Source organism: Mauremys reevesii, linkage group 1 (genome assembly GCF_016161935.1).
Source record: "Mauremys reevesii isolate NIE-2019 linkage group 1, ASM1616193v1, whole genome shotgun sequence".
In the NCBI taxonomy this organism is placed as follows: domain Eukaryota; kingdom Metazoa; phylum Chordata; order Testudines; family Geoemydidae; genus Mauremys; species Mauremys reevesii.
The window spans coordinates 223,540,215-223,552,756 of NC_052623.1; the positions used below are offsets into that span (position 1 = coordinate 223,540,215).

Sequence of the window (12,542 nt, forward strand, 5' to 3'; positions counted from 1 at the left end):
CTGTTTAAACAGCCTTTCATGCCAGAAGTTTTCTTTGTCTCTTGACTCTGGTAACTGAGTTTGAACCAGTGTGTATAAACCACCTTGAAGGCTGTTATCTTTCTGGAGTTGTTTACAGTCTCAGTGATTCACCTTAATCACGCCTCCCCACCCACCCACCCACCCTGTTTTTCTTCGGAAGGAGCTGTGGTAACCCTCCCAAATGCAGTAGAACTTAAACTATTCATAGATTTAATACAGTGATTCCCAAAGATACTACCTGGGGTTGCAGTATCTGTCACAGGAGGGGTTCTGAATATCATGAGGAGAGACATCGTGGAAAAGAACCTAGAGAAATTGGAAATATTGTCGGGAAAAAACGTGTCTTAAAATCGAGCTGTGGTAAATAGTTGTGAAGAGAGTGATCCAGTAGAAAAGACAATCTTAGGAAGGAGATGTGTGGGAAAGGATTATACTGTATTGTACTGAAAGCTGGCACTTGTAGGATTTTACTTCTATAAAACACTGTACAAACATATAGATAACAGCTCATTGGAAAGAAGATGGAGAACGGGGTGGCCATCAACATACACGTAACATTCACAACTTTGCAGTAAGACAATGACTATAATCAGGGTGAAAGTAACACAAGACTTACCGGTACTGCGGAGTCCTGAGGGGTGTGAGGCCTCATCTGGAAGAGGTGTGGCCTCAACTGGAAGAAGGCAGGGCATCTCAAGATTTAAAGGCCCTGGGGCACTGGCTGTGGCTGGGAGCCCCAGGGCCTTTAAATCAACCTGGGGCTCCCAGCTGCAGAGGTGGCTGGGAGCCCTGGGGCTCAGGGGCAAATTAAAGGGCCGGGCTCCAGCCACCGCAGATCTCTGGACCCTTTAAATCCCAGCCCCGGCCCAGCCGCCAGAGCTGCGGGGGATTTAAAGGGCTCAGGGCTCCCGCAGTGGTGGGGAGCTCTGAGCCCTTTAAATCCCGGCCCCAGCCCGGCTGCCAAAGCTGCGGGGCGGAATTAAAAGGGCTCTGAGCTCCCCACAGCCACAGGAGCTCCGAGCCCTTTAAATCACAGCCACAGCCTGGGCGCCGAGCTGTGGGTGAGATTTAAAGGACTCTGCGGGGAGCCCAGAGCCCTTGAAATCTCCGCCGCAGAAGCCGGTGTGGTCCAGCACAGCGTACTGGCTCTTGCGATACGCCGGACCGACCGGCTTACTTTCACCTCTGACTATAATCAGACTTCATGCTTCAGGGCTTCAGCCAGTTACCTCCAGGGTCAGGAAAGAATTCTGGGAAGCCCCATATTTGTGTTTTGTTTTGCTTTGTTTTGTTTCTTGCCCTCTTCTGAAGCATCAGACATTAGCTACAGAGGAGCTGGGATGCTGGATGGGCTGGACCAGTCCTCTGAGGTGGTTCAGAGAAACCTCTTGCTAAGATATGTGGCTGGTGTCTTTTCCACATGCTCAGGTTCAAACTGATTGTCAGATTTGGGGTAAGGAAGAAATTTTCCCCCAGGGAAGATTGGCAAAAAGGGACCCTGGAGGATTTTCCTCTTCCTCTGCAGCATGGGGCATGGTTCACCTGCTGGGATAATCTAGACATCTCTCACCTAATCAATTCTCTGCCATTGGAGGGGCCTTGGGCATTGGTGGTACCTTTGTCGTTCCTGCTTTCTGCCTGTGGCACACAAGGCTTATTCTGCTGAGGACTGAAATGCTTTAGTCTAAATGCATCTTTGGGCTCAGACCTAGGGTATCTGGGTGAAATGCAGTGGCCTGTGTTATACAGGAGGTCAGACTAGATGTTTTAATGGTCCCTCCTGGCCTTAAACTCAATTTTAAAAAAAAAGGTGTTATCACCATTTTGCCGATAGACAGCATCATGGGAGAAGCATTATTTAAGCTGCTCCAAAGGGGAATAGCCCAGAATAATGGGATGAGATTAAAAAGGGGACATTTAAGATGAATGTGAGGAAGCTTCCTGACAGCGAACTAGCCCTGGGAACCATTATCAAAGGGCTGTTGTGGAAAGAAACCCTGTCCCTGGTTCATTTCAATTCCAGCAGTGGGAATGTGTTGTAGGATCACATTGGGCCCTGGGGAGGGGCTGGATGATCCCATAGTGTTTCCCATCTCTGGTTTCAGTGACCCTGTGCAAACCCTGCCCTTTGTTTTCAGGTTCCAGAAGACCCTTGGATCCCTTCTCTGAGGCCGTGTACGAGGAGATTGATTATAACCTGATGAGAGAGAAGCAGGAGATGTTCAGTCACTCAGGTCTGTGTGTCTCTCTCTTAACAGGGAGCAGCTATCTAATGCCCTTTTGACAGGGGCGGCTCTAGGAATTTGGCCGCCCCAAGCACGCTGGTCCCGCGGCTCCGGGCAACCTCTTGCAGACGTGCCTGCGGAGGGTCCGCTGGTCCCGCGGCTCCGGTGGAGCAGAGGTCATGCCTGCGGGAGATCCACCAGAGCCGCGGGACCAGCAGACCCTCCGCAGTCATGCCTGCTGGAGGTCCACCGGAGCCGCGGCAGCAACGGACCCTCCGCAGCCTGCGGCAGGTCCACCTGTCCCGCGGCTCCGGTGGACCTCCCGCAGGCATGACTGCGGAAGGTCCACCGGAGCTGCCTGCCGCCCTGCCGGCAAAATGCCGCCCCAAGCGTGCGCTTGGCGCGCTGGGGTCTGGAGCCGGCCCTGCCTTTTGATCTGAGGCAGTAGTGTAGCTAGGGCGGGTGCAGGGGAAGCAGCCGCTTCCCCTCAGCACATTTTCCAAAAGCGGCACCATAGTTAGGGGTTACCATGGTGCCAGCAGGCGGGGCCCATGCTCAGCTCTGAAGCTTGGCCTGCGGGGCCGGCACTGGGCTCCTGCAGGCAAGGGGGGGCAGCACAGCCAGAGGAGCCATGGGGGGGGTTTGGTAGGTGCAGCCAGAGGAGTGAGGGGGCCAGCTCCTTGGCCAGCATGCCCCAAGCTCAGCGTGGCCCCAACATCGCCGCGGCCGCCTCCTGCGGTGGCTCAGGGCTCGGCGGCTGAGTGCTTCCTGCCCCTTGCTAATGTGATAGCAGCAGCATCTCACGGCAGCGGCTTGCGGCCCATGTGCGGGATGGGGGGTAGGGTAGGGACCGACCATCCACTCCCTGCTCATGTCACGTCCAAGACTCCAGGCCGCCACCTGCGGGGATCGCCCGGGGCAGGGGTGTGAAGCGGTTACTGCGCATCCACGCCCTTCGGGTTGCTCCCGTGACCCCACCCCCCTGCACCATGCCCCTCCCCGCCCGTTTGCTTGACCACGCACCCCCGCATGGACCCTCTAGCTGCTGGTTACATTCCAACTGCCTGGAGCTTTCTGCGCGCTTCTCCCTTCCCACTGCCGTGGCGGCTGCCCGGCGCGGTGTCATGGCTTCCTCCGAAGTCGCTCAGCAGCTGGTGAGTCCCGCCCGAGACACGTGAAACTTTCTCGCCTCTTCTGCCCTCCCCTCCTAAAAACTTCCTCGGCCAGGCCGGGCCGCACTGCGCCCCAGATCGGTGGCGCAGCATGGCCGCAGCACAGCGTGGCCGAAGGAGCGGGGGTGCGGCATGGCCGAAGGAGCCAGCCAAGGGGGGGGGGGACGCACAGCGGCCCGAGGAGGAGCCAAGGGGGGGCGCCTTTTTTATGTTTCCTCCCCCTGCACTTAGAACCTGGCTACGCCACTGATCTGAGGCCCTGACCCAGAGTTATATCATTGCATCTTCAGTCCTGTGAGCTTGTCATTGGGACTGGGCACAAGTCTCCATTGCAAAATGTTTTGGTGAAAATGCAGATTCAGAGACACTGAAACATGTCACAAATTCCTGACAATTCCACCCAATTGTTCCAAATACACACAGAACAATTCATTTCATTTCAACACTTTCTAAAGAAAACATTTTGGTTTTTTTCAGTTTTATATTACTTTTCCATTAGAAATTTCCTTTAATTTTATCTATAAAAAACAAATAAACAAACAAATATTAACTAATGTCCAAATGATTTCAGTCAACATTAAACTTTTTTTTTTACTTTTTCATTTGCCAAAAATTTCCCCAAAAAGTCATTTTTGGATCAACTCAAAACAATCTTCAAGTTAGTTTGCTTTTCTTCCCCAATGACCAGAGAACCAAACCATCTATTTTTATTTATTTATTTATTTATTTATTTGCCAAGCTGTAGCTCTGGTAGCTGGCTCTGTGTTGAGACCAGCAGTTACTCTTGTAAACTGATGGAGATGGAATTCCTTCCCAACATACACTGTGAGTCCCAATTCTAGGGACAGTTAATGTCCTATCTGCCCATCCTGCAGCCTTGGAGTGTAACCAGTGAGGGGTCAGGAAAGCGACTGTCTGGGGCCAGGCTAAACTATCATTTGAAAACTGCTCTGGAGCATTGGAGCAGGGGATGTTCTGTGCCCCCCTCCCACCGCAGTCACTGGTCTATTGAGCTCCCTCCCTCCTGCCCCCTGCGCAGCAGGGTTGTCCTTACTATGAGGTGAACTCAGGTGGCCACCTCAGGTGCCAGACTATGGGGGGTTGCCACTAGGACCCAGAGTGTAGAAAATTGTGTCTGCTGCTGGTGCATATGTATCTCTCTGCTCTAGACGCACAGAGATGGTGGAGTGCTGTGCTAGAGGAAGGGGGGCACAAGAGACATAACAGGCAGGCAGGAGAAAAGGTGAGAGGGAATAAATGAAAGCAGCAGGAGCTGCAGGGAGAGAAAGGAGGAGGAGCCTCTTATGTACCTCTCGAGCACCCCCAGGAGCCTGGACTGATTAATACCAGCTTCACAGGGAGCTTCCTGTTTCCTGCTGCTTCCCTGAACCCACTTGAGGAGAACAGGCAGTCAACTGAAGTAGTAGGAGCCAGTTAGGCCCTTAAGATGCTGATATCTTCCCTCACTCAGGCCCTGCTACCAGCCTGCTTATTTGTCCCCTTCCATTGAGTGTTGAGAGCCACTCTAGCTGGCACAGGACAGCAGTCATGAGTGAAAGAAGAAAACGCCCCTCTGGGGCAGCATTCAGAAAAAGAAAGAAAGCAAAGGAAGCTTTTCTAGCTAAGCAGGAAGGAGCTCTCCTGAGATATATAGACTTCCAGCCCCAGTGAGTATGTGAGTGGTGAGGAGATGCCTGATCTTCCAGTTAGTCAGAGTGCAGGTGACCTGGCAGCTACTACAGCATCCATATCTCCATCTCAAATGGATGTAATCATGCACATTCCTAAAGAAAAGTGTAGATCAGAGAAGAGTGTGGTGGAGGTGCTAGAAACAGCTGCTGCTGAGTTTAGTTCCTTAAGTCTAGATGATCCAGGACTATGGACCGACTTGAGCAGTTGTCTGAGGACTTCCTTGTACTGCATGGGCCACAGCAAGTGAAAAACTTCATGTTCCCCAAAGACAATGAAAATAGAAGTTTCCATCTAACACATTACTGGTGTGAAATCCCCAATGGTGACAAAGTGGAGAGGCCATGGCTTATGTACTCAAAAACCCAGAATGCTGCATACTTTTTTGTTGCAGACTCTTCCAGTCTAATGTTCCAGACACATTGGGTTCTACAGGAACAAAGAACTGGAAAATCTGACTAGAAATGGGGCATGCCGTGGAAGGCAGCAAATCACCAGAGAGCATTCCATAGCTGGAAAGAGCTTGAGATGAGACTAAGGTTAAAGGCCACCATAGATGATCAGCATCAAGACAAGATTGCAGCAGAGTCTCTTTACTGGCAAAAGGTTCCTAAAAGGCTCATTGCCATTGTGAGAATTCTTGCTACCCAAAACCTAGCACTGTGTGGCACTTCAGATCAGTTGTATGTGCCAAACAATGGAAACGTCCTTAAAATTGTGGAGTTGATGGCTGAGTTTGATGCTGTACACCAGGAGCATCTAAGAAGAGTCACCACCCAAGAAATGTACACACACCACTACCTTGGAAAAACAATTCAAAATGAGATCATACAGTTACTGGCAACAAAAGTCAAACATAAGATTGTGGCACATCTGAAGTCACCAAGATATTGCTATGACAAAGTGGTATTCGCCCACGAAAACTTATGCTCAATACTTCTGTTAGTCTATAAGGTGCCACAGGAGTCTTTGTCGCTTTTTAAAGATATTACTCTGTTATTCTGGACTGCACACCTGACATCAGCCATACTGAACAAATGACTTTAATGGTGTTTTTTGTAACAACAGAACCTAGTGAAAATGTCCCTGCAATGGTGACTGTCAGAGAACATTTTCTAGAATTTATTAAAAGCAGCAAAGAATCCTGAGGCACCTTATAGACTAACAGACGTTTTGCAGCATGAGCTTTCGTGGGTGAATACCCACTTCATCGGATGCAACCTAAAATTTATTGACATTGATGATACTACAGGAGCTAGTATAACAAATGTGCTTAAAAAGCTGGAAGATACAGGAATTGCGATAACTGACATGAGAGGTCAGGTCTACGATAATGGTGCCACATGAGAGGAAAGAATAGAGGAGTGCAGACACAGATCCGAGAGTTAAACCATTGAGCTCTTTTTGTCCCATACAGTTCAATGTCCCATACATTGAACTTGGTGATCAGTGATGCAGCATCAGCTTCTAGTGAGGCTGCTGAATTTTTAATGTAATTCAAAGCATCTATGTATTTTTCTCTGCATCAACACATCGATTGCAAATTTTGAGGCAACATCTGGGAACATTCTCTCTGACACTGAAACCACTGAGTACCACAAGATGGGAAAGGCGACTGGAGGCATTAAACCCTATCAAACACCAAATTGGGAAGATAGATGATGCCATAGTTGCCATTATGGAGGATAATGCTATGACAGGAATCTGGGAGAACAGTGGCAGAGGGAAATGGAATCCCCAGAAACATATATAACTTCAAATTTCTGTGTGGCTTTGTGTTGTGGCAGGACATACTGTTTGAAATAAATGTTGTAAACAAGAGACTCCAAGGTGTTGACCTTGATATATCTGGAGCAATGGAACAACTGGACAAAGCAAAGTCATACCTACAGTCTTACCGGACAGATGAGGGATTTCAAAATGTTCTGAAGAGTGCACAGAAGTTGGCAGAGGAACTTCACGCTGAAGCTATTTTCTCATCCATTCAAGAATACAAGAATCACTGAAGAAGAAGATATTTTGATTACGAGGCATGGGATAATCCCATAAGAGAACAATTCAAAGTTGAATTTTTTAACCAGGTGCTAGATTGTGCAATACAGTCAGTTGAAGAACGTTTCATGCAGCTCAAGGAACACAGCAGTATATTCGGGATGTTGTATGATATTCCAAAACGCCTCACTATGCCTGAAGAAGACCTACACCAGTAATGCAGAGCACCAGAGACAGTGTTGACACATGACGGCATGCGCAATATTGATGCGAGTTATTTAGGTGACAAACTGAAAGCCCTTTCAAGATACATTTCAGCAGGATCAACTCCAAAGGCTGTTCTGGAATATATGTGCACAAATAAGATGGCCACACTCTTTCCAAATACTTTTGTTGCTCTGCGCATACTTCTAACACTTCCTGTAACAGTTGCCAGTGGAGAACGCAACTTCTCAAGCTGAAGTTAATTAAAAACACCTATGCTCCACAATGACACAGGAGAGGCTGGTCAGCCTTGCCACCATCTCAATAGAGCATGAGCTGGCCAAGACTGTGGACCTTCAGCAGGAAGCAGTTCAAATCTTTGCAACAAAGAAGGCACAGAAAGCACCACTTTGATTATTCAAACAGATAAAAATGCCAGTGTTTACTATGCAGACAAGAAAAGTTACATTTGCTGTTCAGGCATTTGAGAGTTAAGTGTTACTTAAAATTTTTGGACAAGGCATTTTAAGTTGCTAGTTCTCCTTTACTGGGGTAGGTGAGAGAGCAGTACCATGAGAGGAGTAGAACTGGAAGAAGGCAGAATTGAGACCTTTCAAAGTTTTGGCCCAAGCGAGGGGGTATGGGGGCATCATTTGAGATCCTCACCTCAGGTGCCAAAATGTTGTGGGCTAGTCCATGGAGCAGAGAGATCAGCGCAGGAGAGCCTCATGACTTTGAGTCACAGCCCTGTTATCCTTTGTGCCATTTTGTCTCAATGTCTGATGGGAACATCCTGCCCAAGGGCTGTGCTGTGGTGGGGCTCAGGGAACATGCTCAGGGCATCTCCCAGCACCACTGCTAAAATGGTTACAGGGAATCACAGATTCTGCTCTGGGCCTGTCTTTGGCTAATCTGGAAACACCTCAGAGAGCTGATCGACTGATTCATGGGGGAGGTGGGTATTTACCCTTAAGAAGGAGGAGTCCCCTCTGTGGCTGAGGAGGCCAGGACCATTGTGGAACTTCCCTGGACCAGCAGCCAAAGATGTGCCCTTCACTCACCCCAGTATATTTCAGGTCAGATTGTAGCATCCCCTCAGTCACATTTACCACAATAACATGGAGATTTCTCTTGGAGAGTCTGTATCAGCCTCTGACCACTCAGAGTCGATGTGAGTCACCATCTCCTATAAAAGAAGGAATAGACTGAAACTGGAAATCCTGCTCCTGGCCCCGGGTGTGTTCCCAGTCCCACAGTTTTGCTGTTCTCACTGTGATGAATTTCTGGTTCTCGTCTCTCCAGTCTCCTATTCAGATGACTCAGTGATGAAGCTGCAGTATTACACCGGGGACAGTGAGGGGGAAAACGATCCTGGATCAGAACAAGGTAATGCAGGAGGGGTAGACTCAGGCCGAAAGACCCAAATCTAGGCAGAGAACAGAATTTCTATGACACTTCTGCAATTGCAGCCATTTCCCCTCAAACGGGTCCCATTTTACACTGTTGGGTCTAATCCCATTGAACAGGATTTCTGCCAGAATCTCAGGATGGGAACATGTGACCATCTCCTGAGCACACACCCCTGGGAGTGATTTGCAGTGACCTTCCCAGGTGAGGAGCTGGAGGAGACGGGTCAGTCTCTTTGGGTGGAAGGCGTCAGTGCCCAGCAGGGCTCGTCTCTCACTTCTGAGAAGAGGAATATTGGCCTATGTTAGAGAGAGGGATGATTATCTTGTGTTATAATTACAGATGGGCTCAGCCCAACTCACTGATCCGAACCCACCAGAACTTTGGGGGATGGGGGATTTGCAGATTCTGGCCCCAGCTCCAGATGTCAGTTTTGCAGCTGACACCTGTTGCTATAACAAGCTGAAGCAAAACCCTGGATCTGAACTTTCTGGCCTGGGCCCATCTCTAAGTATAAACAGGGTGTCATTTCTATCCCAGCTGCTCTCAAGGGAGTCCATGAATTTGGGCCCTTTGGGAGTTTAGCCTGTGGCTGGGGGAGGAGACACTGAGCAGATGAGCTAGTTCTGCTGAGAAGCTGGAGCGCTGCCAAGCTGAGCCCCGGGCTGCCTGAGAGGCTAGTGGAGAGCAGGAGCTCACAAAAGATCAGAACAGCAACCTCCCAGTGGGAGCTTTAAATCGTGCAGAGGGGAGGTTCCCCCTCCCCAGGGAAACAAGAAAATTCAAACCTGCAGAAATCAGCTGGATTCACATAGGCCGGCTCTGGCCTGGCAGCGCCCATGTCCCAACCTGTTATCTCAGCACAAGCCCAGATCCTGCTCCCACTGAAACACATACAAGAGCTGCTGTTGGATTCTGCAGGGACAGGATTGGCCCCAAGTTATTTCTGGGACTCCTGTTTTACTGTCATTCTCTGACTTGTGCCCTCTCACCATGGGCCCCCTGTGACTTCCCCTCTGAAGTGCCATGATAAACAGCTCTAGTTATAAGGGCCACCTGCACTGAAGAGAGGCTGCTGGTGCCAGGGGCTGACTGTGGCATTTGCTGTTTCAGAGGGAGCTTCCCCAGGGGGGTCTCAGTTGGATTATGATAATGTGGAGGAGCCTGCCCTGAACGACGTCTCCCAGACTCCAGATGGCCAAGGTGAGAAGTGAATCCGCCTCCTGGAAGCAACATCACCTTGACAAAAAACTAACTGTATTTCCCAGTAGGAACAATAGTGGTTTGTTAAGAAAACCACAAAGTTCACCCACCAGTATTGTCTATTGGCGTAACACTGGGGGCGCTGACCAGGTGCATTACAAGAGCTGTGTGGAGTTCCAGGGGTAGGAAAGCGTGTGATGTCCTAGGTCATGACAGAGGCCCATTGCAGGGATTGAAGGAGCAGTTTGCTCATGAGCTGCCCACGCGGTACTTGGCTCAGATCACTGACCTTTGACCCACACTGCCATGAGCACTAGGGTTACTCACTAGTTGTAAAGAGGTAATATCAAAGGAGAGACCTTCACATAGGAGCAATGTTCCCTGCCAGCCTTTCCTGACATGCAGCTATGGCAGCTTATATACATCTGTGTCAGACATGCTTTGACAGGGGGAAGAGAGGGGGACATAGAGATTTTACACCCAAAGTCCCATTTCTGACCCTTATTAGCTGGCTCAGCTCCCAGTGGTTTCAGTGCATTGGAGACTGATGGCAGTTTATGGGGTAAACCTTATCAGGAGAACGCATTGAAAAGACATTTTAAAATATTATCAAATTTAGGAAGCCAGGAACAAACTCTGAAGAATTCCAAGTCATTTACATTTGTAATTATTGTAACCAAATGCCTTGTGGAGCGATCCCTCTGTACTAGATCCCAGTCACATCTTTCTACAACTCCCCATCCCCCTTGTCATCTGGGAGCTCTAGGATCCTCTCAACCAACTATTGAAATGTATCAAATCAATGTGATCTGTAAATCCCTTCAATCTGAGGGTTCCAGAGAGGGCTTACCACCCTGAGGGTGGAAGTGCTGAGAGATCCCCAGGGACCAGTAAGGCTGGTGCATCTGCAGCTTGTAGTTTAATTCTGTCTTCACTGTGAATATTCTCTTAATTACTTCACATCTTCATGTCAGATGCCCCTGCCCTGCCTGGAGATGTCCCAGAGGATGGTTATGATGATGCCAGAGAAGTGTCTGAGCCTGAAGATGACCCTGGTTTGGGGCAGAATGATGAGAAAGGCACTGGTGCGAGTGACAGGAACAGGGATTCACAGACAGGTGAGTTTGCACTTCACAGTGTCTCTACAGAATGGGATGGGTGTAAATGTGCATTACACCACAAAGGAACAAACCTGGCCAACCCAACGCCTGTGGGAAAAAAAACACCTTTCTTTCTCTCTTCTCTTCTTTCCCTCAAAGCAGAGGCTTCAGTGCTTGCAGTGGGGATGGGAAAAGCAGCAAAATCCCTCAATCTCTAGGTTCAAATCCTTGTGTGGCTGCCACACCCTGGATTACTGGATTCAAACCAGTTTATTGTGTGTGTATCTTTTGGACAGAATCTTATAAACCAAAGTCCTGTTACTGATGTGCATTGTTAGAGCCCATGACACTTCCTGTAAAAGTCAGGCTTTGCCCATTATCCTTGGCCATCATCTCCTCTCCCCTCCCCTCCCTTCCCCATTGTGTCATGAGCAGAGACACCACCAGCCACCTCAGAGGAATTGGAGTGGCAATCAAATGTGCATTACTTAGTACTTGATAAGAATAACATGCTTATGTGTTAGCGCAGAGTGAATTATACAATGCGTTTAAGTAAGAGCTACTTCCTGAAAGTGATTGGGTTTTGTACATGCAGTGACAGGTGATTACAGTTCTCACTTGGCAACTGCAAATGGTCTGAAACCAAGGATTTTACTTCCAGAATATGTACAGAGATGATGGATTAAAATTTGTCATGGACCCAATGAGAAGAACAGAAGAGGAACATTTTCTAACCCATACCAGAGAGTGCCCTCCACCATTGCTATGTAGCCATAAAATGTATCCACTGACTGTATGTGTCTCTCTTTGTATTTTAGGCTGGAGTCTGCACTCTCTAAGGAATGAAGGTGTCTCTGCGACAGAGAAAGAAACCCTGTTCCTGCCTCCTGGAGACACAAGTTATGATGATGTGGGACATGGTGACTCTGGGGGATCAGTATCAGAGAAATGCGATTGGACCAAATAACCTTGGGATAATGTAAAAGCTTTCCCTCTTTCTCTCAGAAATGCTCCCTCTGGCATGATGCCCAGAGACACTCCCTGCCTGGTAGATAGACAAAGCAGATGTTTCTTTAGGGTTTGTGTGAAGTTGCAGGAAATACAAGTGTGATTGGGAAAAAGTTCAGAGATTTCCTCTGTGTAACTTCCATTGATTGACCAGGATGGAAGTTTCCTGCTTTTTTATCCCTGTAATTTCTTCAGGTTCAATTTGTGCCTTTTTCTTATTAAATCCTTTCTGAAAGTCTTCCCCATAGTGAAAGTTTTTCTTGCCAGATGAATTGTGCAGTTTCCACGGGGAGAGGCTGAGACTGAACAAACCAAGAGACAAGGGTGGACCACCTCTGGGTATGGCAAGCTATTTGAAGCGGGTGGGGTGGTTTACACTGGCATGTGGTAAAGTGAGACACCAGCAAGAGAACATTCTGCAGTGAGCAACATGGTTGTTCCTAAAGCAAATTCAGATTTGAAACATTCATTGAATCCAAGGAGATAAATGGGAAATTCCCCCTGGGTAATTCACACCTAAA

General features: G+C 48.6%; 1 long non-coding RNA gene across 1 annotated transcript; it reads left to right on the top strand.

Annotated features, from left to right (window-relative positions):
- The first annotated feature begins 8,662 nt into the window (after nucleotides 1-8,662).
- Nucleotides 8,663-12,249, top strand: LOC120404219. Its single transcript, XR_005597869.1, has 4 exons — nucleotides 8,663-8,689; nucleotides 9,824-9,913; nucleotides 10,888-11,031; nucleotides 11,832-12,249. It is a non-coding gene; the product is annotated as an uncharacterized LOC120404219 (long non-coding RNA).
- The last annotated feature ends 293 nt before the right edge of the window (nucleotides 12,250-12,542 follow it).